Here is a 14,869-nt window from a genome sequence, read left to right on the forward strand (position 1 = left end):
TTTGTTTCATTGCAGCCATTTGCATTTGGAAAATTCAAAAGAGTTCATTGTTTTTCTCATTAATGTGCAATCTGCACCCCATCTTGACTGAAAAAAACAGAAATGTAGATGTTTTTGCAAATGTATTAAAAAAGAAAACCGAAATATTGGATGGTTCCATAACCTCTTTTCTTCCATGTATATTTTGAATTGTCCTTCTGCCAAGTGTAAGCATGACCACTTTTATAGTCTTCCATATCCCTGCTCCATTTCTTTGTCTTCATCTCCTCCAGATCAATACGCAATTAATTGATATTCGTTTAGTTGTATTTGTAGCTGTCCTTCCAATCCTTCAATTTCATCTTGTCATTTTTTGTTTCCAACTGCAAAAATTCAGTATTCAGAGGGATAATGTCCATTGCATATTTATTTAAAATCATAGAAAAACGTGTACAAAATAATGAGTCACCAAAAAAAAGATTAGGGCGTATGCTTGATCTTAATCCTAGGGATTTTTCGTGCTTTATAGTACTGTCCCAAAATTGTAAGACGTAATTGTAAAGTCAATAACCTTTACATGTTGTTTTCATGCTTGCGTTTTATATCCTATGTGGACGGAGTACTTAGAAATGTCGCATCACCCTTAATTCCTCCCAGGATACGTTCCTCGTCCTCAGTAGTGTATTTGAACATGGCAGGTTCCATGATGTTGCTATTCATGGTCCACAAAAAGAATTTTCTTAGAAAAATAATTTTAGAAAAAAAGTGCAAAATTTCCTAAATATAGTTAGAAAAAAAAAAATGGAACAGCACTTCTAATAAATGGGTACAAAGCCTCCCAGTAATTAATCCATATACTTACCAATAATCAAAAAAGAAAAAATGGAAAGCAGCCCTCCAAAGTGTTCAAAGTTAAGGTGGACTTTATTAGGTCCATATGGTGTGGCGACGATTCGGCTTCAAAAGCCTTTCTCAATCAGTGAATAAACCATGTGCATAAAAGTACATATAGATCAAAATTAATGAAATACAATTAATACAATTAACAAAGAGTGTATTATAATAAAATATTCTCATATCATCACATAATACAGTATGTGCCATAGGTATATCCATAGAAAGTGCCTATGCTATAAAGTGCCATATAAAGTATACATTTCAAAGTGCATATTGCTTATTAAAATCACTTAAGGACATCATGTGATTTTTATTAATAACGGATAACTCACCGAGGCGTGCATTGCTTTTAATCTGTAATCAGTGTACATAAACGCCATTTTCGGCAACTCTTAGCTGTGACACAACAGTCTGGGATCGCCTTTGCTGGGGTCAAAGGCCACGTGGTTTGTGCATTGAATCTGAGGCGTACAGCAGGTTTCTGAGCAAGCTGACCTCAGGTCAGATTTATTAACGTGAAAGCAACATAGAAAAACAAAACATAAAAATAAATCCTAGCCTGTCCGGCGCTAACTAAATCAACACGTTGCTATCTCAACAGCTGGGGGGGCTTCTCCCACCCAGCTAACATTACACAATTCTTGAACACAGCTCTCACTCACGTTTGTCTCACACAGACAGGCAATCTGTGTGCCCCAGGCTGACGCTGGAAACCCCCAGCTGGTCATCTTTTATTCCTGCACTTATTAACCCATTAGCACCCTGAAGATACTGAGTGGCCTAATTCACATAGGACAAACACCTGGGCGAGATATACCTGCCTCCAACTACCACACCAGCATGAGTCTTACATATCCCCCCCTTGCTCAGACCACTCCGGTCGAGCAAGAACACTCTTGAAACAGTGCACTCGGGATAGGGCATCGGCGTTCCCCATCTGCAACCCAGGTCGGTGCTCCACCGTAAAAGAGTAAGCCTGCAGGGCAAGGAACCACCGTGTTACCCGACTATTATGGTCTTTGTGGAGGTGCATCCACTTGAGAGGGGCATGGTCTGTGACCAGCCTAAACTTCCTACCGGCCAGGTAATACTTGAGGGAGCCGAGAGCCCATTTAATGGCTAGGCACTCTTTTTCAACTACCACATACCTCTGCTCATGTACATTCAGTTTCCGACTAAGGTAGAGGACCGGGTGTTCGACTCCGTCCCTCACCTGGGAAAGTACAGCTCCGACACCAGTATCAGAGGCATCAGTTTGTACCACAAACTCGCTGCTGAAATCAGGAGTCACTAGTACGGGCTGAAAGCACAAAGCCCGTTTCAGGGTGTGGAAGGCCTCTTCAGCAGCTGAGGTCCATTTTACCATGACGGAACCCTTCCCCTTGGTAAGATCCGTCAAGGGAGTAGCCATGGCTGCAAAATTGGGTATGAACCGGCGATAATAGCCGGCAATCCCCAGGAAAGCCTGTACTTGTTTTTTGTTCACTGGTTGTGGCCAGCCCTGAATTGCCTGTATTTTGTCGATCTGGGGTTTAACCACTCCTCGGCCAATCACGTAGCCCAAGTATCGGGCTTCTTCAAGCCCGATGTGGCATTTCTTGGGGTTTGCCGTTAAACCTGCATCTCGCAGGTCATCAATCACCGCTTGTACCTTCTGGAGAAGAGTTTCCCAGTCCATGCTGTAAATTACGATGTCATCCAGATAGGCAGAAGTGTACTGTCTGTGAGGCCTCAAGACTCGATCCATCAATCTCTGGAACGTTGCGGGAGCTCCGTGAAGTCCAAACAGCATATAGACATACTGGAACAGACCTTCCGGTGTAGCAAATGCCGTCTTCTCTCTGGCCGCCTCGGCCAGAGGAATCTGCCAGTACCCCTTTGTTAAATCCAGGGTCGTAATGTATCGGGTAGGGTTGAGCGACCTTCACTTTTATAGGATCGGGTCGGGTTTCACGAAACCCGACTTTTGGAAAAGTCGGGTCGAGTGAAATCGGCCGATCCTATAAAAAAGTCGGGGTCGGGGTCGGCCGAAACTCGAAACCCAATGCAGTGCATTGGGTTTCCATGGTTCCCAGGGTCTGAAGGAGCGGAAACTCTCCTTCAGGCCCTGGGATCCATATTTAAGTGTAAAATATAGAATTAAAATAAAAAATATCCTTATACTTACCCTCTGACGCGCCCTGGTACTAACCGGGAACCTTCCTTCCTTAGAATCAGCCTTCCAGGACCTTCGGTGACGTCGCGGGTCCTATTAGGTATATACTCACCCTCGGAAGCGCCCTGCTTCCTTCCGACAGCCTTCCTTCCTAAGAATCAGCCCTTCCAGGACCTTTGGTGACGTCGCGGGTGACGTCGCGGCTTGTGATTGGCCACGCGAGCGGTCACATGGGCGGCCGCACGGCCAATCACAAGCCGCGACGTCACCGCGACGTCACGGCAAGGTCCTAGAAGCGCGGATTCGAAGGAGGAAGGCTGCCGGTTAGTACCAGGGCGCGTCAGAGGGTAAGTATTGCAATATTTTTTATTTTAATTCTATATTTTACACTTTAATCTGAATTCCGATACCAATTCCCGATATCTTAAACATATCGGGAATCGGGATCGGAATTCCGATTCCAGATTCAAAAGATCGCCGACTTCATGGCCGACCCCCCACTGGGGTCGGGTCGGGTTTCATGAAACCCGACCTTGCCAAAAGTCGGCGACTTTTGAACAATTTCGACCCGTTTCGCTCAACCCTAGTATCGGGCTTTACCAAGCCGGTCGATCAACTCATCAACCCGGGGCATAGGGTACGCATCAAATTTAGAAACTGCATTCAGTTTCCTAAAGTCATTACAAAACCGGATGGAGCCATCCGGTTTAGGTATCAACACAATTGGACTGGACCAGGCGCTGTGCGACTCCTCAATGACTCCTAAGTCCAACATTGCCATCACTTCCCGGGAGATGGCTTCACGGCGGGCTTCCGGAATCCGGTAGGGCTTCACATGAACAGTGACGCCAGGCTCTGTGACAATCTCATGTTTCACCAACTTAGTCCGGCCAGGTTTTTCGGAGAAAAACTGTCGGTTCTGTAACAAAAATTGCTTAACCTCATATTTTTTGTCGTTCTGAGAGAGTCTCGGCAACCTGCACCTCCGGTACGGTAGGTGAACAAACCGGACGGGGCAGATCCGCCGTTAGGGCAGAGCGGTCTTTCCAGGATTTTATCAGATTCACATGATAAATCTGTTCCGGTTTTCTCTTACCCGGCTGGTACACTTTATAGTTCACTTCACCAACTCTTTCTCGGACCTCAAATGGGCCCTGCCATTTCGCCAGGAATTTACTATCCACCGTAGGGATTAGGACCAACACCCTATCGCCGGGTGCAAATGTACGGACCTTAGCGCCTCTATCATAACTTTGCCTCTGGGCTTCCTGGGCCTGTAGCATATGGTCCCTAACAATGGGCATGACAGCGGCAATACGATCCTGCATTTGTGTTACATGGTCGATCACCGTTTTACAGGGAGTGACTTGACCTTCCCAGGTTTCTTTTGCGACGTCCAGCAGTCCCCGGGGACGACGGGCGTACAACAGTTCGAAAGGCGAAAACCCTGTGGAAGACTGGGGAACTTCCCTAATGGCAAACAGCAAATAGGGTAACAAGTAATCCCAGTTCTTCCCATCTTTGTCTATCGCCTTCCGGAGCATCTGTTTTAAGGTTTTGTTGAAGCACTCAACCAGGCCATCTGTTTGAGGGTGATAGACAGACGTACGCAACGGGTCTATTTGTAAGAGCCTGCAGAGCTCCTTCATTACCCTTTAAAGGGAGTCCCCTAGTCAGTGAGTATCTGTTTTGGAATTCCCACCCGACTAAACACTTGTACCAATTCCTTGGCGATTGTCTTGGTAGCTGTGTTACGCAAAGGGACGGCTTCCGGGTAACGAGTGGCATAGTCCACGATGACGAGGATATGTTGGTGCCCACGTGCGGATCGGGGAAGGGGCCCAACCAAATCCATCCCAATTCTCTCAAAAGGGACCCCAATGACAGGAAGGGGTACCAAAGGGCTAAGGAACCGAGATTTAGGGGCCGCGATTTGGCACTCTGGCCAGGACTCACAATAGTTACGCACATCATAATGTATTCCAGGCCACACAAAACAATGCAATATCCTTTCTGTGGTTTTCTGTACCCCCAGATGTCCCCCCATTATATGTCCGTGGGCCAAATCCAGTACCTTCCGCCGATAAGGTTTGGGTACCACTAACCGTTGCACTGTGTCTTCCCCTTTTTTTTCTACCTGGTAGAGCAAATCATTTTCAAGAACCATATACGGGTACGCTAGCCTAGTGTCAGGTTCTACGGATACCCAATCTATCATTTTTACATTTTTCCTAGCCGGAGTCAGGGTAGGATCTTTCATTTGCTCGCTGTGGAAGTCATCCACCTGGACCCCCAAATCTGGCAGGCAGGGTGCCGGATGGCTATCTGCCACCGCCTCTCGCTGGGGTTCCTCAGTTTCCTCTGTTTCCCCCGCCATGATGGAAAAGGGGTACGGAAGGTTAGATTCACTAACCTCCCCAGCAACATCTTCCTGTGGGGTCTCCTCTAGGGACTCGGGACCTCCAGATGGCATGGGAGAAGATTCATGGGTACAGCTACCGTGAAGGAGCAACTGATTCTCCCACAACTGCCAGAAGTAGGGAAAATCCCTGCCCAGGATTACATCCTGTAACAATGCGGGAACGAGTCCCACTTTGTGCTGCACTGACCCATAGGGAGTAGAAATCCATATGACCGCTGTTAAGTACGAGCAGGTGTCACCATGCACACACGTCACAGAAAACTTGTCAGACGGACCAGATGGAAGTGCCACCAGACTAGCTTTCACCAGAGTCATCACACTTTCAGAGTCTAGTAATGCCACAACATTTTTCCTATCAACAGATAATTCACACAGGTGTTTCGCTGTATCATTTTGACCCGCATTCACACTCACTAGCTGTGAAACCAAAGACATGCGTTTTTTAAAGTCTATAACGTCGCACTGCATGGGTTCAGCGGTAACAGGACAGTTCGCAGAAACATGACCCTTCTCATGGCAGCGGAAACACCTAACAGGTCTCCTACTGAGACCACCGTCCAATACTCTTGGTCTCGGAGTGCGAGCAGTCCCGGGCTCCTCCCCCACAGTTTAAAGCGATTTTCCTTCACCCGTGGTCCCTGGAACAGTCTTACCGGTTGCACGAGGAGGAGGCACAGACCGGGGGTTGACCGTGTCGTCGGGAAGTCCTTCTGCCACGGAATAACGCTCGACCAACTCCACAAGTTGATCCGCTGTCGTGGGATTTCCTTGGCTTACCCACCTTTTCAGCGCTGGGGGTAGTACTCTCAGGTACTTGTCCAGGACAACCCGCTGGATTATTTCGGGTATTGTCAGTACCTCGGGTTGCAGCCATTTCTTTGTCAAGTAAATCAGGTCGAACATCTGAGACCGCGCCGGTTTATCTTGCAGGTATGTCCACTGATGTACCCTCTGTGCCCGGACAGCCGTCGTCACACCGAGCCAGGCCAGGATCTCAGCTTTCAGCTTCTCAAAGTCCTGAGCGACCTCTGGGTCCAAATCATGGTAAGCTTTTTGGGCCTCGCCGGAGAGAAACGGGGCAATCAAATCGGCCCACCGTGCCTTCGGCCACTTCTCTCTCAATGCCGTCCGCTCAAATGTTGTCAGGTATGCCTCGACGTCATCTTCTGCAGTCAGCTTTTGCCAGTATCGACTCACATGGATACTTCTGGACTCTGCTTCCGGGTCCGCAACAGGCATGCTCGCCAGACGCTGCACCACCTGTTGGAGAAGTTGGCGGTCTGCAACCGTCATGTCGACTATCTCTTTCAGCTGTGCGGCCATCAAGCGATTAGGTTCGTGCTGTGCGGCAGTGGCCTGCTGCTGTACGGCAGTGGACTGTACTAAGGCTTTCACCACGTCTTCCATGCTGTCGCCTGTGCCACGGTATGCCCGCGTTCTCCACCACAATGTGACACAACAGTCTGGGATCGCCTTTGCTGGGGTCAAAGGCCACGTGGTTTGTGCATTGAATCTGAGGCGTACAGCAGGTTTCTGAGCAAGCTGACCTCAGGTCAGATTTATTAACGTGAAAGCAACATAGAAAAACAAAACATAAAAATAAATCCTAGCCTGTCCGGCGCTAACTAAACCAACACGTTGCTATCTCAACAGCTGGGGGGGCTTCTCCCACCCAGCTAATATTACACAATTCTTGAACACAGCTCTCACTCACATTTGTCTCACACAGACAGGCAATCTGTGTGCCCCAGGCTGACGCTGGAAACCCCCAGCTGGTCATCTTTTATTCCTGCACTTATTAACCCATTAGCACCCTGAAGATACTGAGTGGCCTAATTCACATAGGACAAACACCTGGGCGAGATATACCTGCCTCCAACTACCACACCAGCATGAGTCTTACATAGCCCTTACTGCACATGTACTGCGTGTCATTCATTAGTCACTTCCTGCTTAGCCAATAGCAGTTTCCATGCAATGTTATTTTGCCCGAGCATGCGCACAAAGAAGGTTGGAAGAATATGTGCGCCATATTGGATGAGGCACATCCACAGAAATTATACTGTGCCTGTGTGGCGTTCTGCAGCTACATCACACACAATTACAAAGCTATAAATGTTATATTCAACAGCATAATCATGAATATGCCTATATAAGGAATATTTTTATTATTAAAGATTAAATCAAGATTATGCTGTTGAACGTAACGTGCAGCAAATCGCAGCATGTTGCAATTTTTTTCTCAGTACGATTTCAGCTGACAAAAAAAAATTGCAGATGGGATGTAACCCACTGAATTATATTCATCAGAGTCCAATCCGATTTTTTATCAGATTGCACTCGTCATAAGAGATTTAGTAACTAAAAAGTCTGTCCATATTTCAGTATTCCAGCTAATTGTCAGAAGTTAATGGAGTCGGCTTCCTTTTATAAAGGAAGTGACAGTGCAAGAAACAGCTGGTGTTCGGGGTGACGAACCTGAACAGTAACACGGACTTCCTGGTGAAGTCCGTTTTCAGGGTCGGTGCCCGAACAGTAGGTATTCGGTACAGACCCCGAACTTTACTGTGCAGGTTCGCCCATCCCTATTCCGTACCTTGGCCATGTCTCTGAGCAATGAACACCATGTTCTTATGGGCACTCCAGAGAGGTTACAGTTCTGGAATATGACAACACTGAAGGATAATGGGTTCCTAGTCACATGAGGTTTGATAATTCTCAAATCTTTGGCAGTTAATGTGCATATTTTTTCACAACACGAGTTTTGCAACTCTGTTGACTAATTGCAACAAGATTTTTGATGATTCTGTGATCACAACACATTATATTAGTAATATTACGAGTGTAATAGCAGTTTTCAGAGTCAATTATATCTCTTTTTTGGCCTATTCTGCCTGAGGAAAACAAGCTGCCTAATAATTCTACACACCTTGATAAAGGGTGCTGATATGCTTAGGCCACATAATCTATATGTAACACAATGTTCTTTTGCAAGGAAGTTTTGAAGCAACATGTATTTTAATAATATTCTTTCTCAAATCAATGTATTATTCACAGTCACAGACATATGCTTAACATCTGGATCAGTTCCAGTTTCCATCTGCAGTAGCTGGAAATGAACTCTCCATAACTGTTACCAAATAGCATGGAAACAGATGTCTGCTCAAATTATTTTCTCCATATACTATACGTTTTACTCCTACATATTTTTCTTCTGTGATTGCATTAACATAAAATCCAAGTCTATGCGATGCCTTATCATAAAGCGATTACACAAGGCCAAGTATATTCATTTGTCCACTCTAATCCCATATCATGAATACAAAACTCCCAAATACATATTGTGAGCGCACGGGGTCTGGCAGTAAATACGCCAAAAGACCCCGACCTCACCAAATCAGCTCAAAACAAACCATGCCAAAAGGAGAGCAATTCAGAGCAATGATTTATAAAACAATGTTTTATAAATCATTGCTCTGAATTGCTCTCCTTTTGGCATAATCCCATATCATGTAGGTTTCAAGAAAAATGATAGTGAAATCCATTGTTAGGACTCATGCACAATGCCAAGTTGTGTGTATGGACCATGTACAAAAGATTTCTTAATGTGCTTCCATTAAGTTCTTGTCTGAGCAGCATGTATGGTTATTCTTCCATAGAAAAAACTGATTACAGAGAAGAACGTTTCCATATATAATCTGTGCCACTATGACAGCCTAAAACAGAACATGTCATGTCATTTGTAGTATCTAAAGTGTCCTTAGAGCTTTGTTAGTGTTGCAATATGCATCACTAACATGTTTTTTCCATTAAAATCGTCGCTATAATCCTTATAAAAAACACTTTATATAGTTATATCTTACCTACTGGTTTAGTCATAGGGATGTGCTTCATTGCATTCTGTCAGGCTTGTCCCAACATGCACAATTTCAATTGGTCCCAGGGTTGCGCCGACATCACTGAATATCCCACGCTTGCACAGTGTTTATTGGCGATCCGTGCATGTGTAAGGAGGTGGACCGGGCCACGGGTACCTGTACTGAGCTGGGTCCGGAACTGTTGGACCTGCCTCCCTTGTTGTCTGGAGGAAGAAATGAGGTGCCGGACCGACCTCATGACCTGGGTAGGACGGGCAGCTTAAATAGCAAAGCATGTGCAGCTGCGGGCGGTTTGGCGCAAATCAGCAGCAGTGAGCAGCCAGGTGGGCAGTGTGCTCCATCCTCTGAGCACTGGCGCTATGACGGGCTGTGTTACTTGGTCTCCGCTGCCTCGAATGGGACCGCTGCAGAGAGAAGTGCCATGCGCTCACTAGTTGTCAGAGACAGAAGTGCCATGCGCTCAGTGACTGTGAGTAAACGCGCACGTGCAGAGGAGAGAAGACCGAGTACTGGACAGACTTTTACGGTCTAACTTGCCACTTGCTTCCCACCAGTTTAGTTTTGACTCTGAGAGTGCCGCAGCCTTGTTTGTTTCGGCCACATGTGCTTATGGACTAGTTGCTCAGCGGAAAGTACCGGAAACCAACCGCTACCGCCAGAAGACGGACCATCGCTTAAAGGACCCCATCTGAGTACATCGCCCGGCCGCTACCGATACTACAACCCCCTGCGGGATCATCTTCTACAGAGGACCATACAGGATACAATAAGTTCTTCCATTGGACTGCTATTGTTTTACAGTTGCTACACCTATTATCCCTCCTTTAATCATTAACCTCCTTGCAAGGAGTGAATACCTTGTTTTACTAAATTGTTGACTAATTGCAACATAGATAGACATTGCATTCTGTCAGGCTTGTCCCCGCATGTGCCATTTAAATAGTTTTCGGGGTTGCGCCGACATCACTGTATATCCCACGCTTGCACAGTGTTTATTGGCGCTTGTGCAATATGTAATTTCTGACCCATACCTGCGCATTGTCCATTGTTGATCCGCGCATGTGTAAGGAGGAGGACCAGGCCACGGGTACCTGTACTGAGCCGGGTCCGGAACCGTTGAGGCTGCTTCCATGTGGCCTGGGGGAAGAAATGAGGTGCCGGACCTACCTCATGACCTGGGTAGGAGGGGCAGCTTAAATAGCAAAGCATGTGCAGCTGCGGGCAGTTTGACGCGAATCAGCAGCAGTGAGCAGCTGGGTGGGCAGTGTGCTCCATCCTCTGAGCACTGGGCCTGAAATGGGCTCCGTTGCTTGGTCCCCGTCGCCTCCAGTGGGACCACTGCAGAGAGAAGTGCCGTGCACTCATTAGTTGCCAGAGACAGAAATGCCATGCGCTTAGTGACTGTGAGTAAACGCGCATGTGCAGAGGAGAGAAGGCCGAGTACCGGACAGACTTTTTTGGTCTAACTTGCCACTTGCTTTCCACCTTTTTACGTTTGACTCTGAGAGTGCCACAGACTTGTTTGTTTCAGCCGCACGTACTAATGAACAAGTTGCTCAGCGGAAGGTACCAGAGACCGACCGCTGCCACCAGAAAACGGACAATCGCTTAAAGGACCCCATCTGAGTACATCACCCGGCCGCTGCCGGTTCTACAACCCCTCTCTGGGATCATCTGCTGCGGAGGACCATACAGGACACTATAAGTTATTCTATTGGACCGCTATTGTTTTACAGTTGCTACCCCTATTATCTCTCCTTTAATCATTAACCTCCCTGCAAGGAGTGAACACCTTGTTTTATTAAATTATTACACCTTGTTAACCCTTGCTCTGCCTCCTGTTTGTCACTGCATCCCACAACCTGCTTACACTTGGTGTAGTCGGCATGATGCGGTCCACAAGTACAGAGGTAGCAGACAAAGCGGCCGTGGGGGTCCCAAGGGCCAGCTTGCCACTGGGGGCCATGCTCAGCAATCTCCCAAATTTTACAGGGAGTAATTCACTATTATGGGACTGGTCCGAGCGGGTTAAAGGCATGCTATTAATTCACCCCATGACCTCTACTATGCAGGTGGAGATTGCTGTGATGGCCCCAGACAGGGAAGCGAGATGTTCTGTTCTTACTCGCCGGCTGTTAAACTAGTGGGCTCCGTGGCTGGGGGATGCCGCCCAGAGCCTAAGCAGCCAAGAAGGAAGAGAAGGAAGTCCAATAAGTTTGATTTCCCTGAGTCCTCTCATATGGGCCGAAATGGATGGTTGAGCCATCAGCTGTCTAGTTGACACTAGCTCCCAAGTGACTACCATGCCAGAAACTTACTTCATCCCAGTCGCAGGGGTGGTCTGGATGCAGGTTACCATGTGTGGCAAAGATGTGGGCCGAAAAAGGAATTGTATTAACCACTGGAGACTCCGGCAATGGACCCACCGTGACTTTGGGGATGAATGTACTTAAAAACTTGGAACTCTTCTGATCAGCGAGTCGTTGGAAGCTTTTCTCAAACTCCCCAGAGGCCGCCGAACCCCCCCAGAGGCAAGTGTTTCAACAACTGATACGAGTTGCCCAGGCTCAAGAGATGTCCAGTGCAGGGAATGTGTTGGGGAAGGTGGAAGTCCCTGCCGCTGCTAAACTCATCCTCATTGCTCGAACCTTAGGCATAGTCTGTGACGGTAATGTAGTGGTTCGGTATGTCAACTTAGGGGAAGAAAGCCTCACCATCTCACCCGAGAGTGAAGTGACCAGATGCCATCCAGTTAGTGGTGAGACAAGGAGATCCATGGACAGTAGCTGTGACCCTGGCCCCAGAGTAGTCGCCTGGAAGCACGAAAGAGGGGCGCCGAATCCTGGAGCAAATGCGAGCTGAACTGTCAGGGCACAACAGGTACAACAAGTGGAAGCTGTGCTAGAGAGTTACCAGAATGTCTTCACCTGTCATGAGGATGACTTCAGATGCACTACTCACAAGATACCCACAGGAAGTGCCGCACCAAACAAGGAGAGATACCTCCAGATTTCACCTAATATTTATCAGGAGGTGAAAGAAATGTTACCACATATTCTGCAGAGTGGAGCAGTGGCGTAGGAAGGGGGGGGGGGGGCGGCACAAAGTGGGGGGCGGCACAATGCGGGGGGTGGGCCGGCGCGCCGCTGGCTGAAGAAGAAGAGGAGACTCACTCAGGAGAGCCGCCCGGAGCGGCGGCGCTATCTGCGCTACTTGCAATAATGGTATAATAGTAGCCGCTACTATTATACCATTATATTGCTGCTGGCTGGGCTGGGCTGGGGTCCGGGCCGGGGACCGGGTGGCCGTGGCGCCGCGGCGGCCGCCCGCGCGTGCGCAGATGGTAGTAGCGCTTCCCGGGGCTTCAGGAAAATGGCCGCGGGATGCAGATGGAGATTGCAGCGGCCATTTTCTTGAAGCCCTGTTCGCATTACCCACCCGGCGTACTTTCACTTTCGATCTCCTCCAGCCTCCAGGAAGCGCCGCCGCCGGGATCTCTGCAGTGCGCAGCTGCAGAGACAGTCAGTCTGACAGTCAGAAATGAATCTGGATCACAGCGGAATCGGTCGGAATCGGATGACTCGGAGTCGGATCAGATCAGAGGCAGACTCACTCTCACAGACTCACAGGCATGCTGCACTGCAGACTGCAGTCCCTACTCCTAGCAGGTATTTAAGCACAGTTTATCATATGTGGAATGTTATATGCAATATAATATTGGTTTGTGACTTTAGAGACTGTCTGAGAGGCATCTAGGGTTTACCGTTTATGTACCACTTCCTTATGGTACTGAAACTGTATTTTGTTGTGACCAGTGCAACACTAAGGCAGTTAGGCTACTTTCACACTAGCGTCGGATTCGGCCCGTCGCATTGCGTTGGGCCGAGATTCCGACGCTAGCGTTTGATGCGCCGCACAACGGGTGCAGCGGATGCATTTCTCCAGCGCATCCGCTGCCCCATTGTAAGGTGCGGGGAGGTGGGGGCGGAGTTCTGGCCACGCATGCACGGTCGGAAAAAGCGGTCCGTCGGCAGCAAAAAATGTTACATTTAAAGTTTTTTGCTCCCGGCAGTCTGCCACAACACGGCACAACCGTCGCACGACGGTTGCGACGTGTGCCAATACGTCGCAATGCGTCGGTAATGTTACTCTATGGGGCAAAAACGCATCCTGCAAACCACTTTGCAGGATGCGTTTTTTCCCCTAAACGACACATTGCGACGTATTCAAAAAAACGCCAGAGTGAAAGTAGCCTTAGCCACATTCACACGTTGTGTTCTGTCCTGCGGGTTCTCCTGCAGCGGATTTGATAAATCTGCGGTTATCCCTGCAGATTTATCGCGGTTTGTCCTGCGGGTTCTGCTGCAGGATTTTACCCCTACTATTGATGCTGCATATCTATGCAGCAATATGCAGCATCAATAGTAATGTTAAAAATAATAAAATAATTATATACTCACCCTCTGACGTCCCGATCTCCGCGGCGCTGCTCCAAAGATGCTGGGCGACCAGGACCGACGTCAACGCAGGTCCTGGTCGCATAGCAAACCTGAGACCGCTTGCAGCGCTGAGACTTCAGAGGTGAGTATAGCTTATTTTTAAATTTAATTTAATTTTTTTTTTTACCACAAATATGGTTCCTGGGGCCTGGAGGAGAGAGTCTCCTCTCCTCCACCCCGGGTACCACCCGCACATTATCCGCTTACTTCCCGCATGGTGTGCACAGCCCCATGCGGGAAGTAAGCGGATCAATGCAATTGTATGGATGCAGAATCGCTGCGATTCTGCACAAAGAAGTGACATGGTCCTTCTTTTTTTCCGCAGCAATTCAGCGCGTTTTTTTTTCGGGATTTTCCGCATCATGTGCACTGCGGTTTTTGCTTTCCATAGGGTAACATTGTACTGTACCATGCATGGAAAACAGCTGCGGACCCGCAGCGGCAAAATCGCGGCGGTTCCGCAGTAAAAACCTCATAGTATGAACATACCCTTAGTTCTACTTATAACAACCTAGCTTGCATTTTCTGTTTTTTTTTTAAGAGAAAATAAATACGGTGTACATTAATTTAATATTTTTGGGTCTAGATTGAGTTCCAGATATTGGTAGGACCCGTTGAAGTGCTGAGGTGAGGCACAAAACGGCCGTTGTCCGCTTTGTTCACATCCCTCCCTGCATATTTTGAAAAATGTCCGAATAAAAATTGTGACCACCACACTCGGGTAAGTGCACTTTTTTTGCCTTTTTCTCTTGGACTTTCATGTTGTTCTGCAGAAGCTGCACCCCGTTGTTATATAAAGGAATTTTGTCGGTCCTCTCTTGAACAAAGGGTTGTTTGGATAATAGGGTCTAACTACAACAGCAGTGCGGGGTATTATCTTTTTACCCTTAGGGTACCGTCACACAGTGGCATTTTGATCACTACGACGGCACGATCCGTGACGCTCCAGCATCGTAACAATATCGCTCCAGCGTCGTAGACTGCTGTCACACTTTGCAATGTACGACGCTGGAGCGAAAATTTCATGACGTATTTGCGA

The 14,869-nt window shown here is 47.7% G+C and overlaps 1 protein-coding gene across 2 annotated transcripts in view; it reads right to left on the reverse strand.

The window, feature by feature from the left end:
- Positions 1-14,869, reverse strand: part of FNDC1 (fibronectin type III domain containing 1) — a 392,429-nt gene that overhangs the window by 71,526 nt on the left and 306,034 nt on the right. The window lies entirely within an intron of this gene.

Source organism: Ranitomeya imitator, chromosome 5, assembly GCF_032444005.1.
Source record: "Ranitomeya imitator isolate aRanImi1 chromosome 5, aRanImi1.pri, whole genome shotgun sequence".
Lineage (NCBI taxonomy): Eukaryota > Metazoa > Chordata > Amphibia > Anura > Dendrobatidae > Ranitomeya > Ranitomeya imitator.